At 36.0% G+C, this 22,642-nt stretch overlaps 1 protein-coding gene and 1 non-coding gene across 7 annotated transcripts in view; one reads left to right on the forward strand and one right to left on the reverse strand.

Annotated features, from left to right (window-relative positions):
* Positions 1-22,642, forward strand: part of TCF12 (transcription factor 12) — a 374,492-nt gene that overhangs the window by 123,350 nt on the left and 228,500 nt on the right. The window lies entirely within an intron of this gene.
* LOC118003824 lies at positions 13,543-13,649 on the reverse strand. Its single transcript, XR_004677439.1, has one exon. It is a non-coding gene; the product is annotated as a U6 spliceosomal RNA (small nuclear RNA).

The raw sequence follows: 22,642 nt of genomic DNA on the forward strand, positions 1-22,642 counted from the left end.
TTCCCCCCCCTCCCCATGTGTGAACAAAAGAGGAAAACGTACTCCAAATTCTGTGATTTCTGTGGTGGAGTGCCTTGCCTAGCTCTTGATTATCGAATGTTTGCCTCCCTTCACTCTCTGGTGCTCCTGACACAAATGTAACCAGCTTCACTGTTTAGGCCAGACTAGTTGGCATGCTTTTATGTTCATTCCGGATCTTTAATTCACAAAAATTCATTTAAAGTTTTCTAGTACTTTTTTACTTTTTATTTTAATTAAGATGTCTCAAAGTACATTGTAGACTGTCTTCTAGTATATTAGGGTTGAGTGGACCCATTCGTGTTCACCTCTCTGGGTAATTGATGATTTAATTGAGAATTCATTAATGATGAATATCATGTAGACAGACCTTGGGTTGTTTTTTTCTTACATATTTGCCCATACTGAAACTTATGTGTTACTTTACCTGATTTAGGAGGAGGCCTATGAAATATTCCAGCAGTAGTCTTAGCATTTTGTTAGCCAGAGTTACTTCATTGTTATTTGTACACACAGCCATTTAAGTTGGTTTCCCTGTCCAGGTTATTTATCTTTTCTGATCATTATAGAATCCATTTATACTTCTCCATCTATTTCAACAAATGTTTTTCCTCTCCTTGGTTTTGTTGTCTGTCAAACCTTTAACCAGGACCAAAAAATGCTCTTAATTCTATCATAACATAACATAGGGTTTTGTTTTTGTTGTTGCTTTGAACAGTCCATATCAAAGAATCTTTTTAAAGTCTTTAAAAAGAGTAAATATTATAGCATTATTTACAATAGCCAGACTATGGAAGCAGCCCAAGTGAACATGGATGGATTAATAGATAAAGAAGATGTGGTATATATATATACAATACAGTATTATTCAGCCATAAAAAAGAATGATATCTTAAAAAAAAAGAATATCTTGCGTTTGCAACAAGGATAGAGCTAGAGAGTATAATGCTAAGTGAAATAAGTCAGAGAAAGACAAATACCATATGATCTCACTCATGTGGAATTTAAGAAATAAAACAAATGAGCAAAGGAAAAGAGGGAGAGAGAAAAACCAAGAAATAGAGTCTTAACTGTGGAGAATAAACTGATAATACCAAAAGGAAGGTGGGTGAGGGGAAGGGGGAAATAGAGGGTGGAGATAAAAGAATACACTTATCATGCTGAGGAAAAAAAAGAAAAAGAATAAAGAATAAATTAATTACACCCAAGAGTTACTTTTTTTTTTTTAAGATTTTATTTATTTATTTGTCAGAGAGACAGAGGCAGGCAGAGGGAGAAGCAGGCTCCCTGCTCAGGGAGCCCGATGTGGGACTCAGTCCCAGGACCCTGGGGTCATGACCTGAGCCAAAGGCAGACACTTAACAGACTGAGCCACCCAGGCGTCCCCAAGAGTTACTTTTGACATTATACTTATACCCTCAGGAGGAAATCTAAGAGTTCCCCATCCCACCTCAGACTTTGTTTCCTTGCTCTCTCTAGGTTATGCTTGCTTATTGAATCGGTGGACCTTTTTGTTCCAGACCAGCTTTGTAAGAATCATGAACCAAATTATCTGTACAGTTCAGGCTTTCTTTTGGACCTTCTTAAGGACAAGTAGAGTTAATAATCTGCTTGCCCTCTGACCTAGTAGCTACTAATCACTAAGTAGTCACAATTCTTTGAGATTATGAAAAGTCATGATTAGTTGTCATCCAAACCTAGTAATTTATTTCTGTCAATTTCTTTATTACTTTTTGATCTAATATCTTTAAATTCTGCTTTAAAAATTATCTTTCTCAGTCAACTTATCCAATAAATATAGAAACATGGAATACATTAATATCTCTTCTCACTTTATCCCCTGAATAAAAACTTTTATTATTAAAATACTTTTTAAAAGTTAGTTGCATTATGATTCCTAGACTCCTTTTCAGGGTTATTATTTTCTTATAAGGTACTGTCCTTTTGCCATGAAAACATGATCGTATCAGTTCTTATTTATTATCTGTCCATCATAGAATAAATTTTTAATGCAAACAAGCAGCAAAAATTTCTGAACTATTTCTTGTTCAGTCTAGATTCCTGATTTTGTTTATAACATGGACTGCATATTTGATTATAGAGCCCTTTTTGACATGATGCATGACAGCTTTTCATATTTTAAATTAATGATCTTTAGTCACAAGTTAATTGATTTTTTTTTTTTTCCATTTGTCTTCACCAGTGGATTCAGTATCCAAAGAGAGCTCTTTGGCAAGTGCATAACCTGACCGAAATGTCAGGGAACAGATGGAAAGGAGTTCCATAGGAACTGGCTGAATAGTAGGAGTTTGACTTTCTGAAAAATAGCTTTACTGGCTTTCCTCTCCTCTAGAAGTGATATGAATAAGAGCTCAACCTTCAAATGAAGGAACAGCTGTTTTTAGGCTGGTATTCAGAAGGAGATAAAAGCCCTTTCAAATAAAGTCTTAACCCTATGATTGATTTATTTTTGAAGGGCTGTGAGTTCTCAGAACATCAAGAATATCTCATGATCAGATGTAAATACAAAAAGCATAGTTCATAGCTGATAAAAGTCTTTTGAATTTTCCTAATGATACTGCTGCCTTGATTAGGAAGAAAAATTGCATTTAGGATAATTAATCATGATATGAATATGAAGGCAATTGAGTATATTCAGAATTATATAAATGTGTGTTATAAAAGTTATTACAGTCAAATTCTCTGCTTATGTGCAGGTAGGATATCCATACATATTTTTAAGTTTCACCATAAAGTGCTGAAGATAAAATTCACAGTGTTTCATAACTCCTATTTAAATTATTGATCCGTTGCATGATCTACTTAAATGAATCTATAATGAGGCTCTCAAGTATTAACTTTAACAAATTAAGCTATCATTTTCAGTTACATGATGAATTTGAGGCAGGAGACTCTACTTGACATAAAGTACTTCTGTATTAGACAGAACTAAAAATACATTGGAAGAAATTAAGATGAAGAGAAACATGGGCATTTTGGCAGCCAAACAAATTTAGCTCTGATTGCTGGGGTCATCTCTGATTACTCAGCTTTTAATACATTAAAATTGGGTGTGATCTTCACGATGAATTTTTTGTGTATACTATTGAACCAAACAGTTCTTTCTCTTATTTGCTTTTACATCTTCAGGTGGAGAAATCAGGTGCTGTATTTCTGGTTTTTTCTTTTGGGTTCACATGAGCATAATTTGCAAGACTTTGCCAAGGTGGAAATTAATTGTAATGATGGAAACTGAAATGTTGTTTCATGCTAATTTTATAATGTGTATATACTGCAGAAGTTAGACAAAAGAACTAAGTTAAACAAAGATCTAGAGCTACTGCCAAACCTAAAAACAACAATGGCACAAAGAAGAGAACAGAATGCAGGGTCCAAAGCCAACAAAATCCGAATGTAAATTTGCTAGTTGACAGGCATCACATGTAAATGGGCTTATTTTGGCAAATGTTGGAGTTAAAATACAAAAGACATCACTTATACAAAAGCAAAAGTAATTGAGGGGTTTTTTTTTTTCTTGTAATTTTTAAAGAAAATGGTCTTTCGAAATTTATAGTAGCCATTTAGTTTGTATGAAGCATGCTGCCTTTCACTTTTTTTTTTTTTTAAAGATTTTATTTATTTATTTGACACAGAGAGAGTGAGAGAGAGAGAGAGCATAAGCAGGGGGAGTGGCAGGCAGGCAGAGGGAGAGGCAGGCTCTGTGCTGAGCAAGGAGCCCGATGTGAGACTTGATCCCAGGACCCTGGGATCATGACCTGAGCCGAAGACAGATGCTTAACGACTGAGCCACCCAGGCGCCCTGCCTTTCACTTTCGTTAAAATCCATTTATTGTTTACTTAATCCTATTACTAGTGTACTGTTTTTCTTTATATTCATGAAAGTTATTTTGGGTGACATAAGATGAAGACATGGCCATTACGTCAATAGTTTACTGAATATATGTATTTTTAAAATCTTGAATTGGGCGCATAGGTAGGATCCTTTCTTGCTACATTTGCAGTATTCTTTTATATAGTGAATATAATTGCCATTTTCCAGCCCTTGCCTATGTGGCATTTACTTGATGTAATTACAAAAATGCCTTTTACCTTATTTTGTGACAGGGAATAAAATGAAATGAATCCCTAGCTAGTTACAGGTCTGACTCAGTTATAGCTCATCAGATGGCCATGTACGAAGGGAAACAAAAGTGGGAAGATTTCTTCAAAGATAAAATTAAGAAATTAGAACAGATCATTCTTACAGAAATAAAAAGATAATAAGAAATGGGCATCACTTTTCTGTATGTTCAAAAAACAATGATCCCCCCCCCCACGTTGGATGGTATTATTTGCACAGGGAAATTTTTCCTTATGTGTTATTAGGTGTTCTTTTTTCTTTTAATTGTGGTAAAAAAGGGCATTAACATTAGGTATACTCTCAGCAAAATTTTAAGAGTACAATATAGTATCGTTAACTATATGCACATTGTTGCACAGCAGATCTCTAGAACTTTTTCATCTTGCATGACTGGAACTATACCCATTGAACAACTCCCCATTTCCCCTTCCCCTAGCCATTGGCAGCCATTATTCTACTTCCTGTGTCTATGAATTTGGCTGCTTTATGTATCTCATATAAATGGAATCATGCAGCATTTGTCTTTCTGAGTGGCTTATTTCACTTAGCAAAAGTTCACCTATGTAACGTTAGAAAGAAGTTCCTAATTTTTTTTAAGACTTAATGGTATTCCATTGTATAACTCTACCTTATTTTCTTTATCCAGCCATCAGTGGATATTTATGTTGTTTATCTCTTGGCTATTATGAATAATGCTGCAATGAACATAAGAGTGTAAATATCTCTTCAAGATCCTGTCTTCAATTCTTCCGGATAAATTAGTCAAAGTAGGATTGCTAGATCATAGGGTAGTTCTGTTTTTAATTTTTTGAGTAATCTCCATATTGTTTTCCCTAGTGGCTACACCATTTTACATTCCCACCAACAGTGTACAAGGTTCCAGTTTCTCCAGATCCTCACTTACACTTAATTTCTGTTTTTTATTTGTTCATTTTCTGTTGATTTGTATTTCCTTGATTATTAATGATGTTGAGAATCTTTTCATGTACCCGCTGGCCATCTGTATGTGTTCTTTGGAGAAATTTGGTGTTATCCATTTAATGAACTATTTAAGTCACTGAAATGTCAGTGAAGTAAAAGATACTAAATTTCTTGAAGTTTTTGTGATTGCATTTGAATTTTATGTAATTGAGAAAAAATATTTAAATGTATAAATGTTTATTTTTTGTTTTGTTTAAATGATAATGTATGTTAGACTGGAAGTAGTTCAGTATTTGCCCAGTGATTATTTTAGTTTAGCTTACAATTTTTCAGAAAACTTATTTTTATATAAACTCATTTTAAAATTTTCAAATAATATAAACTAATTTCAGAGAAGTTGGAACAGTAAAAAAGGAAGACAGTAAGAATCCAACTTTTCAAATGAAACTATTAGTACTTTTTGTATTTCCTTCCAGTTTTTTTCCCCTCGGGCATTATAGTTCCTGTGGTAAATATGCAGTTTGTATCTTGATTTTTTTTCATTTTAAACTATGATGGAAAGAAAATTTTTATTAAAAGAAGCTTATCAGGGGCGCCTGGGTGGCTCAGTCGTTAACCGTCTGCCTTCTGCTCAGGTCGTGATCTCAGGGTCCTGGGATCGAGCCCCACATCGGGCTCCCTGCTCAGCGGGAGGCCTGCTTCTCCCTCTCCCAATCCCCCTGCTTGTGTTCCCTCTCTCGCTGTGTCTCTCTCTGTCAAATAAATGAATAAAATCTTTAAAAAAATAAATAAATAAAAGAAGCTTAACAGATAAAAGATTTCAATTGTTTGGGTCCACTTATATATGGATCTTTTTCAGTAAATACAATACAGTACTGTAAATGTGTTTTCTTTTATGACTTCTCAATAACATTTTCTTTTCTCTAGCTTACTTTATTATAAGAATAAAGCATATAATACATATAACATACAAAATACGTGTTACTCAGTTGTGTTATCAGCTAGCCTACTTCTGTTAACAGTAAGCTATTAGTTCAGTTTTTAGGGAATCAAAAGTTATACATGGATTTTTGACAAATAGGTAATTGGTTCCCCTATTTCCCCCATCCCCTCCATGTCATTCAAGGGTCAAGTGTTATTTTTATTCCAATGAACTGCTTGTTCACATTAGAGAAAGTCTTCCAGGGTATATACTCTTTTGTTAAATGAATCATCATGCTCAGAAAGAGTCCCAGATTTATGACTGATTTCACCTTACTAATTTTTCTTCTTTTCTAGCTATTCTAATATTTTACCAGTCTTACTTTTACACATTTTTTTCTGGCCAGAATTAAAAATGCATCTTAACTTTACTGTGTTAGAATTAAAGTTTTTCATTCTGACTTCTATTCACATGTGACTTTCAGGTTAGTTTCTTACAGGACTATTTTTAGGGCAACATCTTCTGCCCGGAAATAGTACAGTATTTTCAAAGGTTCATAGATTTGTTATGTTTTTGATACAAATATATCTCTTGAGGTCAGTGAATATAAAATGTAAAGAAGTATGTAAGGGGGAAAACTTCATCTGTTTATTGACTTTAACTTGATTGTTTGTGGTGCTGTTGCCTACCACATACAAGATGTAAAAAGCAAATAAGAAAAACTTGGTGGTGGGGGAGTGAATGACAAAGTATGGTTCCTCACTCGTAGCAGTTACTCAGTAGATGCTTATTGAATAGAAATTGTTAAATTGGGGAAACAGATCTAATTAGTGACATAATGATAATATTTTCTGCCATGCATTACCTCTATCTTTTTAAACAATCCACAGAAACATTGCAGGGAAAGGGTCATGTGAGGTTAGTTAATTGTAAGGACTTAGAAACTACTACATGCAAGATGCTCTCCAGGCATTTTATATACTGTCTCATTTAGTAGGCAGAGCCAGTGTTACCTGATTTTTGCAAATGAGAGAACTCAAGCAAAGAAAAAGATGTGACTTTCAAGTCATATAACTTAAACTGTGTTTGGCCTATTACCTCGAATCCTTTGTTCATCCCTGTAATATGAAGATACTATTTCCTTTTTATTTTCTTGGTTTGCATTCTCATAAAAGCAGGAAGAACCAACGTTCATTTGGCATAAACTTAAATGCCTTTGCAGTCTGAGTATCTTCACAGTAGGCTCCAGATATGTTTTATGGTTAGACTTTGAAAGATGACATCATTTATTATAAATAATCATTTATATTGAGGAGTTTTAAACACAGAAGATAATTGCTTCAGCAGGTTATCAATAGTCCATTAAGAGAGGAACTGATAGTTGAAGAAGCAATACCACAAATGGGAAATCCAACTTAGATTCAGTCACTTTAAGCAGCAGATACCTGCCTCTCCCAATTTTTCTCAGTGGCAAGATTGCCAGATGAGTTCTCTCACAATGAGAATGAAAAAGCCTTTTCTGAAGTTTCACATAGCTTACATTTATTGAGCATTTACTATGTGACAGATGCTGTATTAAGTGCCTTGTAGGTATCATTTCATTCTCATCCTTAGTCTGTGTGTTATGTACTGTTATGAACTTCCAGTTTTTGAGAATGAAATAGTTTTAATAGAGTTGTCATATGTCTAGTAAATGGAAAAGTCAGAGACTGTGCTTAGGTCCAGTGGCCTGTAAAGCATATTTTCCTGATATGGCTTTTGGGTAGTTACAGTTTACTATATGTATTGTGTCCTTTGTTAAGCTGAAAAGACAAAGTAAGAGACTAATGAGAGAAATTGGGTATGGAAGGAAATCAGCTAGATCCATTTTTTTGGCACTCTTAAACTTCTGGAATATATTAAATATTTACAATATGTCAGGTTTTCTTCACACTATCAGTAAATATCTTTCTCTTAAATGTACAGTTCAGTGAGCTTGATAAATGTATACACATGCATGTATCCAAGGAAGAAATTGAGAGGTTTTTCTGGGGCAGCAGGAGATTCGGGACTCAATCTGATCAAAGGTAAGAATGCAGTTTTGAAGAAAGTCGGGAAGAAGCTAGGCCAGGGGTTTAAATATTGAAAAGTGATGGGAGGAATACCAAACAACTAAGATATTTGATATTGTGTATGGATGTAGAATTGGATAAATCAATACAGCTCAAGCCTTTCTACTTTAAGACTGACAGGGGGTATACCACTTAGAATTGAGTGTGTGTTCACTTGATGAACTGATGGAAGACACAGATCTGTTTTTAATTACTGTGAAATCAAAGTATGGTGATTTTTTTCTTCCTCTTTTCTCCTAAAGCAGCTCTGAACAATTTATAAACTCCTCATATTTGCCCATCTTTTCTTCTCTCTTGTAAATGACATAATTGAGGAGGTCAAGAATCCAAGTCTAGTTCCTTGCTCTTGGGCAGAAATCTATTTAAACTATGCATTTCATCTTTACAAATTCTTTGGGTTGAAGTTTGTTAGGGTTTTAACAGGAGGATGATGACCAACTCACCCAGAGACCATAGGACAAAGTCAGAATGAATGGGGTTCCTGCTTTAGGAAATATTGCCAACTAAAAGTATTTTGCCAGCATTTTATCACTGACCACTTCTTCCATACGGTTTTATATACTTGAAAGGTATTCTAAATGATATTTAGAAAACATTTTAAATGATACTCAGGAGTACAAACAGGTTATTTTATCATAGGTGTTTATAAAATAAAATTGTGAGATTCTAGCCCTTCACCTGTATTTCAAGGTTAGCAAAGAAGTGGGTCTATAAACAGTTGGATTAGGTTAGACCCTCTTCTATTTATATCGTGATTACCATCTTACTTTCAAAAAGACTAACAAGGTAATGATTTCATATACTTAAACCTATTTTGAAATTAGAAGTTGAGTAATTTAATGGAGATGCTTAATATAAGAAATTATAATGGAGGTAAATGACCACAAATTGATTGGGTTATAGAGATTTTCATATTGAGCAGAAATTGAAGATCAACTTTTAAGGAGTGAGTAGTATGTTATTGCAGTAGCACAAAAGTATTACAAAAGTATACTTAATTTCCTCCCCTTCTATTCTGTGTGGATCATGAAGGAAAACAAATATTTCTGAAAATTTTGTAAACAGAACTTCAGCTTCAGTTGAGAAATACCTTCCTCTTAAATATGGAGTGTAAAACACATATTTTTAAAACATGAATTTTTCTACCTTTGACTTGCATTAAATTTTCAAAAATAACTTTGCATTTACCTTCTCACCTTTTAATTTTAGTTTATTTCCTGAGTGTAATTGGATGGACTTACCAACTTTAAGGCACCATTCATATTCTTTCAGTAAAGTTGTAACCGTGGTGAAAGACCAAATCTTTCCTATTTTGAAAAAAGGCTTGCATTTACTGTCATTTATGTAGTTTTTCAGTATATCATTTTGGTTTGTACTAACTTAGCATTGTTAGTGAACATAATTTGCTGCTGTTTCACTTATTTATGTACTGTTTCTCCCCGGGAACCTACAGATTTATAGTTATATGTGCACAGAACCATGTGTGCTCATAATGTGATAAAAGTCACTTTTAATCTGATATTGATTTAAAATAGTATTTTGCTCTTCACAGTATAAATAACCTTCATGCATTAATTCAGAAACCTATGAAAGAATCATCTGAACAATCTTTCCTTGGGCTCTTTGTATAGTTCTTCAAAGCATAATTATTTTAAATATATGATAGCATTGTGATGTTTGCATTGGTAGTGATTATTTTATTTCATATTGCCAGTCCCACAACTGAGAGAAAGGGATATTCATTGTAGGAATTTTTGAAAAATATTTGAAAAGTAATGGAAAGGTAGAGCTTGGGTTTGTACTTTTTTTTTTTTTTTTTTTAATGACAAAACTCTTTCAGGTGTTTGCCTTCCATTGCTTCAACAAAGACCATCAAATCACCATGTTGCTGGGCGCCTGAGTGGCTCAGTCAGTTAAGCATCTGCCTTTGGCTCGGGTCATAATCCTGGAGTCCCAGGATAGAGTCCCGCATCGGACTCCCTGCTCTGCAGGGAGTCTGCTTCTCCCTCTGCCCTTCAGCCCACTTTCTCTCACTCTCTCTCTCAAATAAATAAATAAAATCCTTTAAAGAAAAATCACAGTGCTGCTTTGTATCAAATCACCATGTCATCCTTGCTACATGGATATGGACTTCTATTTGAACTTCAAATTAATACCTCTGAATGTCAGCATCTTTTTCTTTTTTATGGTCTCTAATACTAGGGGCCAATTGCTATGAATACCTACTACTGTTTTAAAAGCTGTAGTTTGACTATGGTACTGTTTCTTGTTTTTAAAATTTAATCTTCTCTCTCTCTTCATTCCAAGTTGTACTTTGTTAGTATTTAAGTATGGGGTTTTTTGCGGGGAGGGGGCAGGGGTCCAGAATAAGAGTATAACATTTTTAAAGCACGTACCAGGGGCTCCTGGGTGGCTTAGTGTTAAGCGTCTGCCTTCGGCTCAGGTCATGATCCCAGGATCCTGGGATCAAGCCCTACATCGGGCTCTCTGCTCAGTGGTAAGCCTGCTTCTCTCTCTCCCACTCCCCCTGTTTTGTGTTCCCTCTCTTGCTGTCTCTCTCTGTCAAATAAATAAAAATCTTAAAAAATAAATAATGCATGTAGTGGGGGGGCCTCTTTTGGGGTAGAATTTACATACAGTGAAATAAATGGATTTTTTGGGGGGGAGAGGGAGAGAGAATCTTTTTTTTAAGATTTATTTTATTTATTTTTTAGAGAGAGAAAGAGGGTGCGAGGGGCGCCTGGGTGGCTCAGTCGTTAAGCGTCTGCCTTCAGCTCAGGTCATGATCCCAGGGTCCTGGGATCGAGCCCTGCATCAGGCTCCCTGCTCTGCGGGGAGCCTGCTTCTCCCTCTCCCACTCCCCCTACTTGTGTTCCCCCTCTCACTGTGTCTCTCTCTGTCAAATAAATAAATAAAAATCTTTAAAAAAAAAAAAAAGAGAGAGGGTGTGAGCCAGGCCAGAGGGGCAGAGGGAGAGGGAGAAAGAGAATCCCAAGCAGACTCCCCACTGAGCATGGAGCTCGACTCGGGGCCCAGTCCCAGGACCCCAAGATCATGACCTGAGCCAAAATCAAGAGTCGGAATCCCAACTGACTGAACTGCCCAGGTACCCTGGGAGAGAGAGAATCTTAAGCAGGCTGCATGCCCAATGTGGAGCCCGATGCAGGGCTCAATCTCACAACCCTGAGATTATGACCTGAGCTGAAATCCAGAGTCCAGTGCTTAACCGACTGAGCCACCCAGGTGCCCCAAATGGATCTTAAATGTACAGTTCAGTGAGCTTGATAAATGTATACACACCCATATAATCAATACTTCAATCAGGATAAAAACATTTCTCTCATGCCATGTTATGAATACAGTGGAGTGCTTCTGGAATCGAACACATATTTTTCAAGCTGCTGGGAATGTTGGTGGACAACTCTCAACCAAAGAGAGTTTTAAGAGTTGCCTTCTACTGAAGGGGGCTATCTTGATCTTGTAACACCTACTTTCTGGGGGCTGTGTATACCCAATGACTGGTCAATGCAGTGGTAGGGTAGGGGGAAAGGCATAAAGATCTTGGTCCACTTGCTGTAATTTGGGACAGTTTCTAAGGCCCATCCCAGTTTGAGAACTCCCCATGTGATGGCCTAAGGCATTTGTTGCTGTTGTATCACAATTCAACTTCTTCCTGTACCCACTTGTGCTTCCTTCAACTCATCATAGGCATTGAACATGAGAGCACTTCCCAGTGGACTTCCTGAACACAAATAATCCATCTAAGAGTCTGTTTCCAGGGAAACCTAACCTGTAGCACCTCAGAAAGTTCTCTCATGGCCCCTTCCAAACAACCCCCCACTTAACAAACAATGATCATTTTTGTTTTATTCCCTCAGATTAGTTTTGCCACTTTTAGAACATTATGTAACTGGAATCATAATAGTATGTTCTCTTTTGTGTCTGGCTTCTTTGCTAAAAAGATTCATCCAAGTTGTGTATAGCACTTCGTTCTTATTGCTGAATAGCAGTGTTCCATTGAGTTAATAAACCATCATATATTTATCCATTTAGGTGTCTGCAGTCATTAGAAATGTTTTTAAGTGTTTGGCTATTATTAATAAGGCTGTTAGAAACAGTCTTGTGTAATTCAGTTTGTGAACATAAACGTTTTTATTTCTGCTGGGTAAATATGAAGAGTGGAATCTCTCGGTCGTATATAGAAATATATTTAACTTTCTAAAAAATTGCTAAAGAGTTTTTCAAAGTCATTTCACTATTTTATATTTCCACCAGCAATGTATGAGAGTTCTAGTTGCTCTACATTCTTTCTAATACTTGAATTCTTATTGATATGTTATATTTAGTTTTATCATGTTACTTAATTTTTTTGTGCCTTGGTTCGTCCCTTTCTCACTTCTTTTTGTTAATAAAATATTTGTTTGTATTCTGTTTTAATTTCTTGAATAACTTTTTAGCTGTACCTCTTTTAATTATTTTTAAGGGTTGCTCTAGGGATTAAAGTATACACTCATTACATTCTACATGCACTTTATATTTTACCATATCAATATAAAGTTAAGAATCGTGAAAAGAATTATTTCATTTACCTTTTTTTATTCTTTGTTGTAAAAATATTTTAAAGCTTTCAAAACAACTTCATAGTTTCTGCTTTCCTTAATCCTGTGCACGTTAAAGAAAATCGAGGAAAAGTAGTCATTTAACCTTACGTAATTGCCATTTCTGTTCTTTCCTTCTTGTGGATCCAAATTTTATCTGGTGTCATTTTTCTTCAGCATGAAAATTTTAGTTAGTATTTCTTGTACTTCAGATCTCCAGGCAGTTATTCTCAGATGACTTTTTTTTCTTGTAGAACTTTATTATTTTTTTCTCTTAGACTTTAATGATGTTATTTTATTGTCTCTTGCCTCCATTGTTTTTGATAAGTGGTCAGCTTTTATTTATATCATTTTCCCCTTATGTAACTTGTCTTTCTTCCCTCTGGATGATTTTAAGATTTCTTTCTTTGTCTTTGCATTCAGCCATTTGATGATTGTGTGTACTGTTGAGGTTTGCTTTGTATTTTTCTGCTTAGAGATTACTGAGGTCATTGGGTCTGCATGCAGTCAGTAATATTTTTCACAGATTTGAGGAAATTTTTGCAGTTTTCCCCTACATGTTTATTCTGCATCATTTTCTCATCTACTTCTCATATTCTGATTACATTTATTTTAGACTATTTAATATTGTTTAACAAGTAGCTAAGGCGCTATTTCTTTTTTCCAATATTTTTCTACTTCATATTCAATCATTTTTTATTGATTTCATTCATTTTCACTTACAGTTTCTTCTTCTGGTTCCAGTTCATTGTTTAGCTTATTCAGTGAATTTTTATTTCAGTTAATACAATTTTAAATTCTAGAATTTCCATTTACTTTTCCTTTTCTTTTCTTTATATGGAATGCTTCACAAATTTGCGTGTTATCCCTGTGCAGGGGTCATGCTAATCTTCTCTGTATCGTTCCAGTTTTAGTATATGTGCTGCCAAAATGAGCATTAGAATTTCCATTTTCAAATACATTTGCATTTTCTCTGCTGAGAGTGTCTCATCTGTCCATTCATTTTGACCATCTTTTTCTTAAAGTCTTTGAATATATAATAGCTGCTTTAAAATCCTTTCTTCCTTATTCCAACATCTGTGATCTCAACGTATGGAGTGTTTTTCCTGAGCTATAGGTCATATTTTTATTTCTCCACACCTGTATTAATTTTTTATTTTATATTAGAAAATGTACAAGATGTGGGTGCCTGGGTGGCTCAGTTGGTTAAGCGACTGCCTTCGGCTCAGGTCATGATCCCGGAGTCCTGGGATCGAGTCCCGCATCGGGCTCCCTGCTCAGCGGGGAGTCTGCTTCTCCCTCTGCCCCTCCCCCCTCTCATGCTCTCTCTATCTCATTCTCTCTCTCAAATAAATAAATAAAATCTTAAAAAAAAAAAAGAAAATGTACAAGATGTGTTATAGAGGTTTTGGTTTCTCTCTGCAGAGTTTTGGTTTTTTGCTCTGGTAAGTAGTTACATTATTGGTCAATTATCTTGAGGTTTGGTTTTCTGCTTTGTTAAAACAGGTTTGTAGAAAGCCCAAATTATTTACCAAGCATCCCTGATTAGTTTCCTCTGTAGTACCAGTAGTTGAAATCTATGGTCAGTTATTTTAGCCTTCTAGGTATTGCTTTCAGTTGGGTTTCTTGTGTTGTGCCCTGTGTTTATGTTGTTAGGTTGGCCAAGGATTTGAGGGGAGTTTAAATATAAATTTTTGGACCTTCCCCAACCATGGCTTGACTTTATCCTTTTTATGATTCCCCTCCTTACTTTCCAGCCACACTGACATTCCCAAATTCTGTTTTCTGGCTTCTTAAACAAAGAAGATAGTAACTTTCTGCTTGTTCAACCATGGTATGCCACGCTGACTATGGAGTGTCTTCATTGGACAAACCATATAGATTTGGATCTTATTCAGTGCATCTGGTTTTGTTTTTTTCACTGATCAGATCCTTTCCAATTTCTGCCTTTTGCTCACTCTTCCTTTCCTTCAAATAGTTTTTAAACATTTTGTCCATAGTTGATAATTATTTTCAATTGAATACCTTAGAAAAATGGTCACTAGAACATTTTGTTGTTTGATAAACTTTTATTTCACCCCATAAGTATCCCTTGTACTACTTCCTAGTCAACTCTACTGTAGAAGCAACCACTGTCTTTATTTTTATCACTGTGATTTTGTTTTGTTTTAGATCAACATATGAATGGAATCTTTTGTATCTGATTTCTTTTACTAAGCATAAGGTTACCGAGATTTATGCATGTTGTTGTGTGTACCCCTAGTCTATGTCTTTGTATTGCCGAACAGGATTGCTTTGAATGAATAAACTATAGACCTTTTATTCTTTCTTTCCTTCCTTCCTTCTTTCCTTCCTTCCTTTCTTCCTTCCTTCCTTCCTTCCTTCCTTCTTTTCCTTCTTCCCCCCCCTTTCTTTCTAAAAGATTTTTATTTATTTATTTAAGAGAGAGAGCACAAGTGGAGGGAGGGAGGGAGAAGGAGAAGCAGACTCCCGGCTGAGCAGGGAGCCCCACATGGGGCTTGATCCCAGGACCCTGGAATCATGACCTGAGCTGAAGGCAAATGCTTAACTGACTGAGCCACCCAGGTGGTCCCTATTCTTTTTTTTTAAATTGATGGTCATCTGGATTGTTTCCAGTTTTAGCTATTATGAATGCTGTCCTTAATATTAGTGTACAAGTTTCTTTGTGACTGTATGTTTTTCCTCACTCTATCTTGGGAAAATACCTAGGGATAGGTTGTATCATAGCGTATGTGTATTTTTTTTTTTAAGATTTTATTTATTTCTTTGAGAGAGAGAATGAGACAGAGAGAGAGCATGAAAGGGGCGAGGGTCAGAGGGAGAAGCAGACTCCCTGCCGAGCAGGGAGCCCGACGTGGGACTCGATCCTGGGACTCCAGGATCATGACCTGAGCCGAAGGCAGTCGCTTAACCAACTGAGCCACCCAGGTGCCCGTGTATGTGTATTTTTATCTTTGAAGAAACTGCCAGTTTTCTAAAGTATATCATTTTACATGCCCACAGGCAATATGTAAGATTTGGTGTACAGATCTTATTTTTATGTCAAGATTATATTCTGTTATTTAATGGAAGTCATTGTTAGTGTATATTTTAATTGCTGATAAATACTTTGATAAATACTCCTCTATTTTTAAACTAAAAATACTCTGAGGTAAAGATTTCAAAAGTGATATGATTTATTTACATAGGCAGTGACCAAGTTTTCCAGCTAGTTTTAACAGCCCCAAAGGTGGATGCTATGGTAGGTTTTTAATCTAACTATTCATCTTTATAAGTTGTAGGTATTTTCAAATGACTTAAGTTCAATTATTTTTTTATGGATTAGACATTAATTATGAGAGTTCAAAATTTAGAAATCTGTACATGGCACTAATTTTTGCTTATATACTACTACAATAAATATACATGATTGTGAACAAGAGAGTTTTAGTTCATTCCATTAGAGTACTGTGATAATGTCAGGGGTCTCAGCTGAGTGTCTTCTTAATGTGGTTCCTTTTGTGTTTTGGTCATCAGTTGTGTCCTTTATGAAGGCTCCCTTGCAAATTAGTACTGTTAAGTGAGACTGGGGAGAATCAGTATAAGTAGATAAGTAAAAAGCTATACTGCCACTAGACAACCTGCCCTTATATTAATTTCCAGTGTTACTTTGTGTATAAAAGCTCTTTTTTTTTTTTAATGGAGCTTGTTCTATGTATTCAGTATTATAGGTGATACAGAATAAGAACTGAATGTGCTCTTAAATTAATAGGAGGCTGATTGTTAAATGGTGTTCACTTATGAATATTTACAACTTCTGTGCTGTGTGACATAGATTTTTAAGTTCAATAAAAGTATTGAAGAGGACTGAGTAAAAATTAATGAGGTTGGGCAAGTTGTACAGCAGAGGTGGAATTGAAAGTGAGCATTAAACCATTAAGAATTAAATGTAGAGGAGGTAGAAGTGCTAAAAGGAATAATAAGAGCAATGATAGATACTATGTATTATAGATACGCCTTATGGTTACAGTTGAGAGTTTGAATGGTAAGACACTGAATGACAGGTGCTTGAAGGCGGGGTTACTGTGTCTTGTGCGTCTCTGTATCACCAGTGCCTAGAATCTTCCCTAAACCATGAGTGTGTATGCCATAATAAGAAATTAGTAAGTTTTTTGACTCTTAGGGTTAGAAGGGAAGAGGCCATTGTAACTGGGTTTTCAAAGGCTTTGAGCATAGGAGGGACAAAACCCAGCACAACTGACAGTAAACATTTGTAGAACAGATGATTAAATATTCCATTTCAGGTTGAAGAATTTGGGATTTATTTTCTTGGTAGTGGGGTACTGGAACTGTTTACTTTTTAAATCTGAGGTAATGTGTTTTAAAGGGTTGTTTTAGGAAGATTACATGGGCAGAATATTAGAAGTTAGTGAAATGTTATATAATAGTGTTTTAGGAAATTCAGAGAGACTCTAGCAAAAAAAAAAAGTCTAAGTAGGATATCATGAAATCCCAGGATAAAAAGGAACAGAAAGGGCGCCTGGGTGGCTCAGTTGGTTAAGCGACTGCCTTCAGCTCAGGTCATGATCCTGGAGTCCCGGGATCGAGTCCCACATCGGGCTCCCTGCTCAACAGGGAGTCTGCTTCTCCCTCTGCCCTCTTCCCTCTCGTGCTCTCTGTCTCTCATTCTCTCTCTCAAATAAATAAATAAAATCTTTAAAAAAAAAAAAAAAGGAACAGAAAGACTGCCTCAGGAGATATTCATAAGGAATACTCAGTATAGGGATAGGGAGGGAGAAGAGAAGGGAGAAGGAGAGATGATGCCAGTTTACAAGTCTAGTTGACCTGAACTATTATAGTACTACCTGCAGTATTAGAAATATTAATAATTAGGGTCTAAAGGCATATGAGGAAGAGATGAAGGACATACAGAGAATTTGGTATTAAGATATATGATGGGTTGTAAGTAATGGCAGGAAAACCAAATGAAAGTTTCCAGCAAGAATTTGATGATTTAAGACCCAAAATACAAAACTGAGATTAAGGCTGGGAATGTGCACTGGAAACATCATTTGGAGGAGACAGTCAAAATCATAAAACTGAATTAGTTGTCCAAAGGGTAGAGCATAAAGTGAGAAGAACATGGGATGAAGAGCAGGTATTTTTAGTTTTCATATGGAAGAGGAAGTGATACTATGCAGAAATAGAGGTCGAAAGGTTAATGTCCCCAAATCCCACACAGGCATCGTGGTTAACAGGATTAAATGCATTGAGTAGAGGTAGGCAAAATATGATTCATGGTCACCTATTTTTTGTAAATAAAGCTTTATTGGAACACAACCACTCTGTTTATATTTTATTTATGGCTGCTTTTGTACTACGTAATAGGGTTGACTAGTTGGTAAGCAGAGTGTATGGTCCACAAAGCCTAAAATATTTACTGTATGGACATTCACAACAGAAGTTTGCTGACCTCTGATACAGAGATGTAAGAAACAAAGACCAACAGAGGGCCTTTGTATTTTATTTTAGGGATAACCTTTGATGATTTGAAAAAGTTCAGTTTTATCTTATAAACAAACATTTACTTGAGAGCCTTATGTGTGCCTGGCATTTGGATTTGCTGCTGTGGTCTAGGAAGAGACTAGATAGTCACAAGAGATTGATTAATGAGTGAGTGAATAAAATGTAAGGAGGGCAAGGGGTCAATGTAAATTTTTGTTTTGTGAGTCTAGAAAGAAATGAGTCATAGTTTAAAGAATATATGAGGAAGAGATTTTTAAAAATAGGGAAAATATGAAGGAAAAATTTTATGGAGTTCTTCTGAGAGGCAGAGTGTGTTGCCATTGCAGGAATTAATGGTCTAAGACTTGAACGCAGGGAGTACACAGGCCTCATTACAGGAAATGAATAGAATTGTTTGTGGAATTAAGTTAAGAATAGTAATTGCTCACACAGCTGTTTTTAAATAGCAAATTGTGTTAGGTAATCAGCAAAAATCCACTAAAATGTACTTGATAGTTATGCAGAAGCTGCTTTTTTGGTACTGACTTATGATCCTAATGGGTACTATAAAAACAAACAAATTAAAAACCTATGTATGCAGTTTTCACATTGGTATGCTACTGTTTTTTGTTTAATGTATAAGTACAGTTGTAATGTTTTCATCTTCCTTTCCCCACCACCAAACCGAAATATAATTGTCTTGTTCAAAAAGAGCAGCACCATGAACTTTATGAGCACACAGAGCAATGAGGTGTGTTCCCATTGAAAGGAGTAGTATCTATTTTATTGCTTCTCTCTTTGTCTTCCTCCCTAGACAAAAATGGAATGTTTAATTGGTGGTTGGATTTAGGGATACTAATTATTTTCTGTTTTTCTCTGTATTTTGTTGGACTATACTTTGGTTCTTTCTTTTAGATCTGTTTCTAGGACTCCCTTTTAATTTATTTGTTAGCTTTTTAGCGATGCTCTGCCTTTTTTTTTTTTTTTCCAGTAGCTTCTCTAAGAATGTTAATACACATCATTAACTTCTCGTAGTCTATTTAGAGTTAATATTGGTACTAGTTCACATAAAATGCAGAAATCCTGTGACCTTACAAGTCTGTTTACCCCTACCCCTGCCTTCCTTTATGCTGTATTTTTCATTTGTATTACTTCTATTTTAACTCCTATGAGAGAATGTTATGCAGGCACATCTAGGAGATATTGTGGGTTTATTTCCATCCACCACAATAAAGTGAATATTGCAGTAAAGTGAGTCAACTTTTCCAGTGCATCTAAAAGTTATTTTTTTACGCTATACTGTAGTCTGTTAAGTATGCAGTAGCATTATGTCTAAAAAAACAATGTATACACCTTAATTTAAAAATACTTTACTGCTAAAAACTGCTAACCATCATCAGCTTTCAGGCAAGTTGTCATCTTCTTGCTGGTAGAGGTTCTTACTTTCATCTTCATGGCTGCAGACTGATCAGGGTGATGGTTGCTGAAGGTTGGGGCAGTTTCTTAAAATGACAGTGAAGTTGGCTGCATCAATTGCCTCCTCCTTTCACAGATGATTTCTTTGTAGCATCTGATGCTGTTTGATAGCGCTTTACCCACAGTAAAACTTTAAAAATTGGAGTCTTTCTTTTTAGACCCTGCTATTGTTTTATCAACTCAGTTTTTTGTAATATTCTAACTCCTTTATTGTCATTTCAGCAATCTGTTTTTTTTTTTAAGATTTTATTTATTTATCTGACAGAGAGACAGCGAGAGAGGGAGCACAAGCAGGAGGAGTGGGAGAGGGAGAAGCAGGCTTCCCGCTGAGCAGGGAGCCCGATGCGGGGCTCAATCCCATGACCCTGGGATCATGACCTGAGCTGAAGGCAGACGCTTAACGACTGAGCCACCCAGGCGCCCCCATTTCAGCAATCTTCACAGCATCTTCACCAGTAGATTCCATCTCAAGAAACCACTTTCTTTGCTCATCTGTAAGAAGTAGCTAGCTCCTCATCCGTTAAAATTTTGTCATGAGATTACAGCAGTTCAGTCACATCTTCAGAATCCACTTCTAATTCTAGTTCTCTTGCTGTTTCCACATCTGCAGTTACCTCCTCTGTTGAAGTCTTGAACTGCTCAAAGTCATTCATGAGGGTTAGAATCAACTTTTTTTTTTTTTGAAGATTTTATTTATTTATTTGACAGAGAGAGACACAGTGAGAGAGGGAACACAAGCAGGGCGAGTGGGGGAGGGAGAAGCAGGCTTCCCACCCAGCAGGGAACCTGATGTGGGGCTCGATCCCAGGACCCTGGGACCATGACCTGAGCCGAAGGCAGACGCTTAATGACTAAGCCACCCCAGACGCCCCTAGAGTCAACTTCTTCCAAACTCCTGTTCATGTTGATATTTTGACCTCTTCCCAGAATCATGCATGTTCTTAATGACATCTAGGGTGGTGAATCCTTTCCAGAAGGTTTTCAGTTGACTTTGCACAGATCCATCAGAGGAATTGCTTTCTGTGGCAGCTCTAGCCTTATGACATATATTTTTTCAATAATAAGACTTGAAAGGCGAAATTACTTCTTGATTCATGGCTGCAGAATGGATGTGGTGGTGAGCAGCCATGAAAACATTTCCATCAGGGCTGTTAGATGACCAGGTGCATCATCAATGAGTGGTAATGTTTGGAAAGGAATCCTTTTTCCCCTGAGCAATAGGTCTGAACAGTGGGCTCAAAATACTCAGTAAACCATGTTATGTTGTAAACAGATAGGCTGTCATCCAGGCTTTGTCATTGCATTTATAGAGCACAGGCAGAGTATATTTAGCATAATTCTTAAGGGCCCTAGGATTTTCATAATGGTAAATGACCATTGGCTTCAATTGAAAGTCACCAGCTGCATTAGCCCCTAACGTAAGAGTCAGCCTGTCCTCTGAAGCTTTGAAGCCAGGCATTGACTTTTCCTCTCCATCTATGAAAGTCCTAGATGGCATCTTTTTCCAAAATAAGGCTATTTCATCTACATTGAAAATCTGTTGTTTATTTTAGCTACCTTTTTTTTTAAAGCCAAAAGAGCCTTTTAATTAAAAGTTACCAAACAGTTTTTGTTCAGAAATAGAAACATTAATTCACCTCTAAGACAAAGTGTTCTCTGTGGCAACAAAAACACACATTCTGTGTATCTACTGTCCTCTTGCATTCTTTTTTTAAAATTTTTTTAATTTAAATTCAATTAATTAACAATGTATTATTGGTTTCGGAGGTAGAGGTCAGTGATGCATCAGTCTTATGTAATACCCAGTGCTATAGCCACCTTTCTTAATTATGTTAGCTGGATCTTCTGGATACTTGTTGCAGCATCTGCATCAATACTTGCTGCTTCACCTTGCACTTTTATGTTGTGGGGATGGCTTCCTTCCTTAAACCTTATGAACCAATCTCTGCTAGCTTCAAACTTCTGCAGCCCCTAATCTTTCTCAGCCCTCATAGACTTGAAGAGAGTTAAGGCCTTGCTTTGGATTCGGCTTTGGCCTAAGGGAATGTTGCAACTGCTTTGGTCTTCTATCCAGAACACTAAATCTTTATATCAGCAATAAGGGTGTTCTTTCTCATCAGTCATATATTCACTGGAATAGTACTTGTAATTTCCTTCCAGAACTTTTCCTTTGTATTCATAATTTGGCTGTTTGGCAAGGAGGCCTAGCTTTGGACCTGTCTTGTATTTTGACATGCCTTCCTCACTAAGCTTATTCATTTCTAGCTTTTGATTTAAAGTGAGATATGTGGGACTCTTCTTTCACTCGAACACTTACAGGCCATTTTAGGGTTATTAATTGGCCTAATTAAAATATTGTTGTGTCTCAGGGAACAGGAAGGCCTGAGAAGATGGAGAATGAGGAGAGTGAAAGAGTTAGGGAGTGGTAGGTTGGTGGAGCACTTGGAATACACAAAACATTTATTAAGTTCACCATCATATATGGGTGCAGCGACTCCCCAAAACAAAGTTAAAATAGTAACATTAAAGATCACTGATCACAGATCATCATAGTAAATATAATAATAGGGAAAAAGTTTGAAATACTGCAAGAATTACCAAAATACGACATAGAAACATGACATGAGCAAATGCTGCTGGAAAAATGGTGCAAATAGACTTGTTCAATGTAGGGTTGTTGCACACCTTCAGTTTGTAATAAATACAATAACTGTGAAGCACAATAGTATGCCTGTAATTTTTTATATAAATGTTTAACAAAGTTAAAAGGAAAATACAGTTTTTTATATTTACTATTTCTGATGCTCTTCTTTCCTTCCTCAGTTTTCAAGTTTCTCTCTGATAACATTTGCTTCAACTTGAAGAACTTATTTTAGTATTTATTGTAGTGCAGTTTCTTTTTTTGAAAATGGATTTCACCTCAAGTCTTGAGGGATATTTGTAATTTGGC

The sequence above is a fragment of the Mirounga leonina genome, unplaced genomic scaffold (assembly GCF_011800145.1).
Source record: "Mirounga leonina isolate KUSES-001 unplaced genomic scaffold, KU_Mleo_1.0 Mir_91, whole genome shotgun sequence".
NCBI lineage: Eukaryota > Metazoa > Chordata > Mammalia > Carnivora > Phocidae > Mirounga > Mirounga leonina.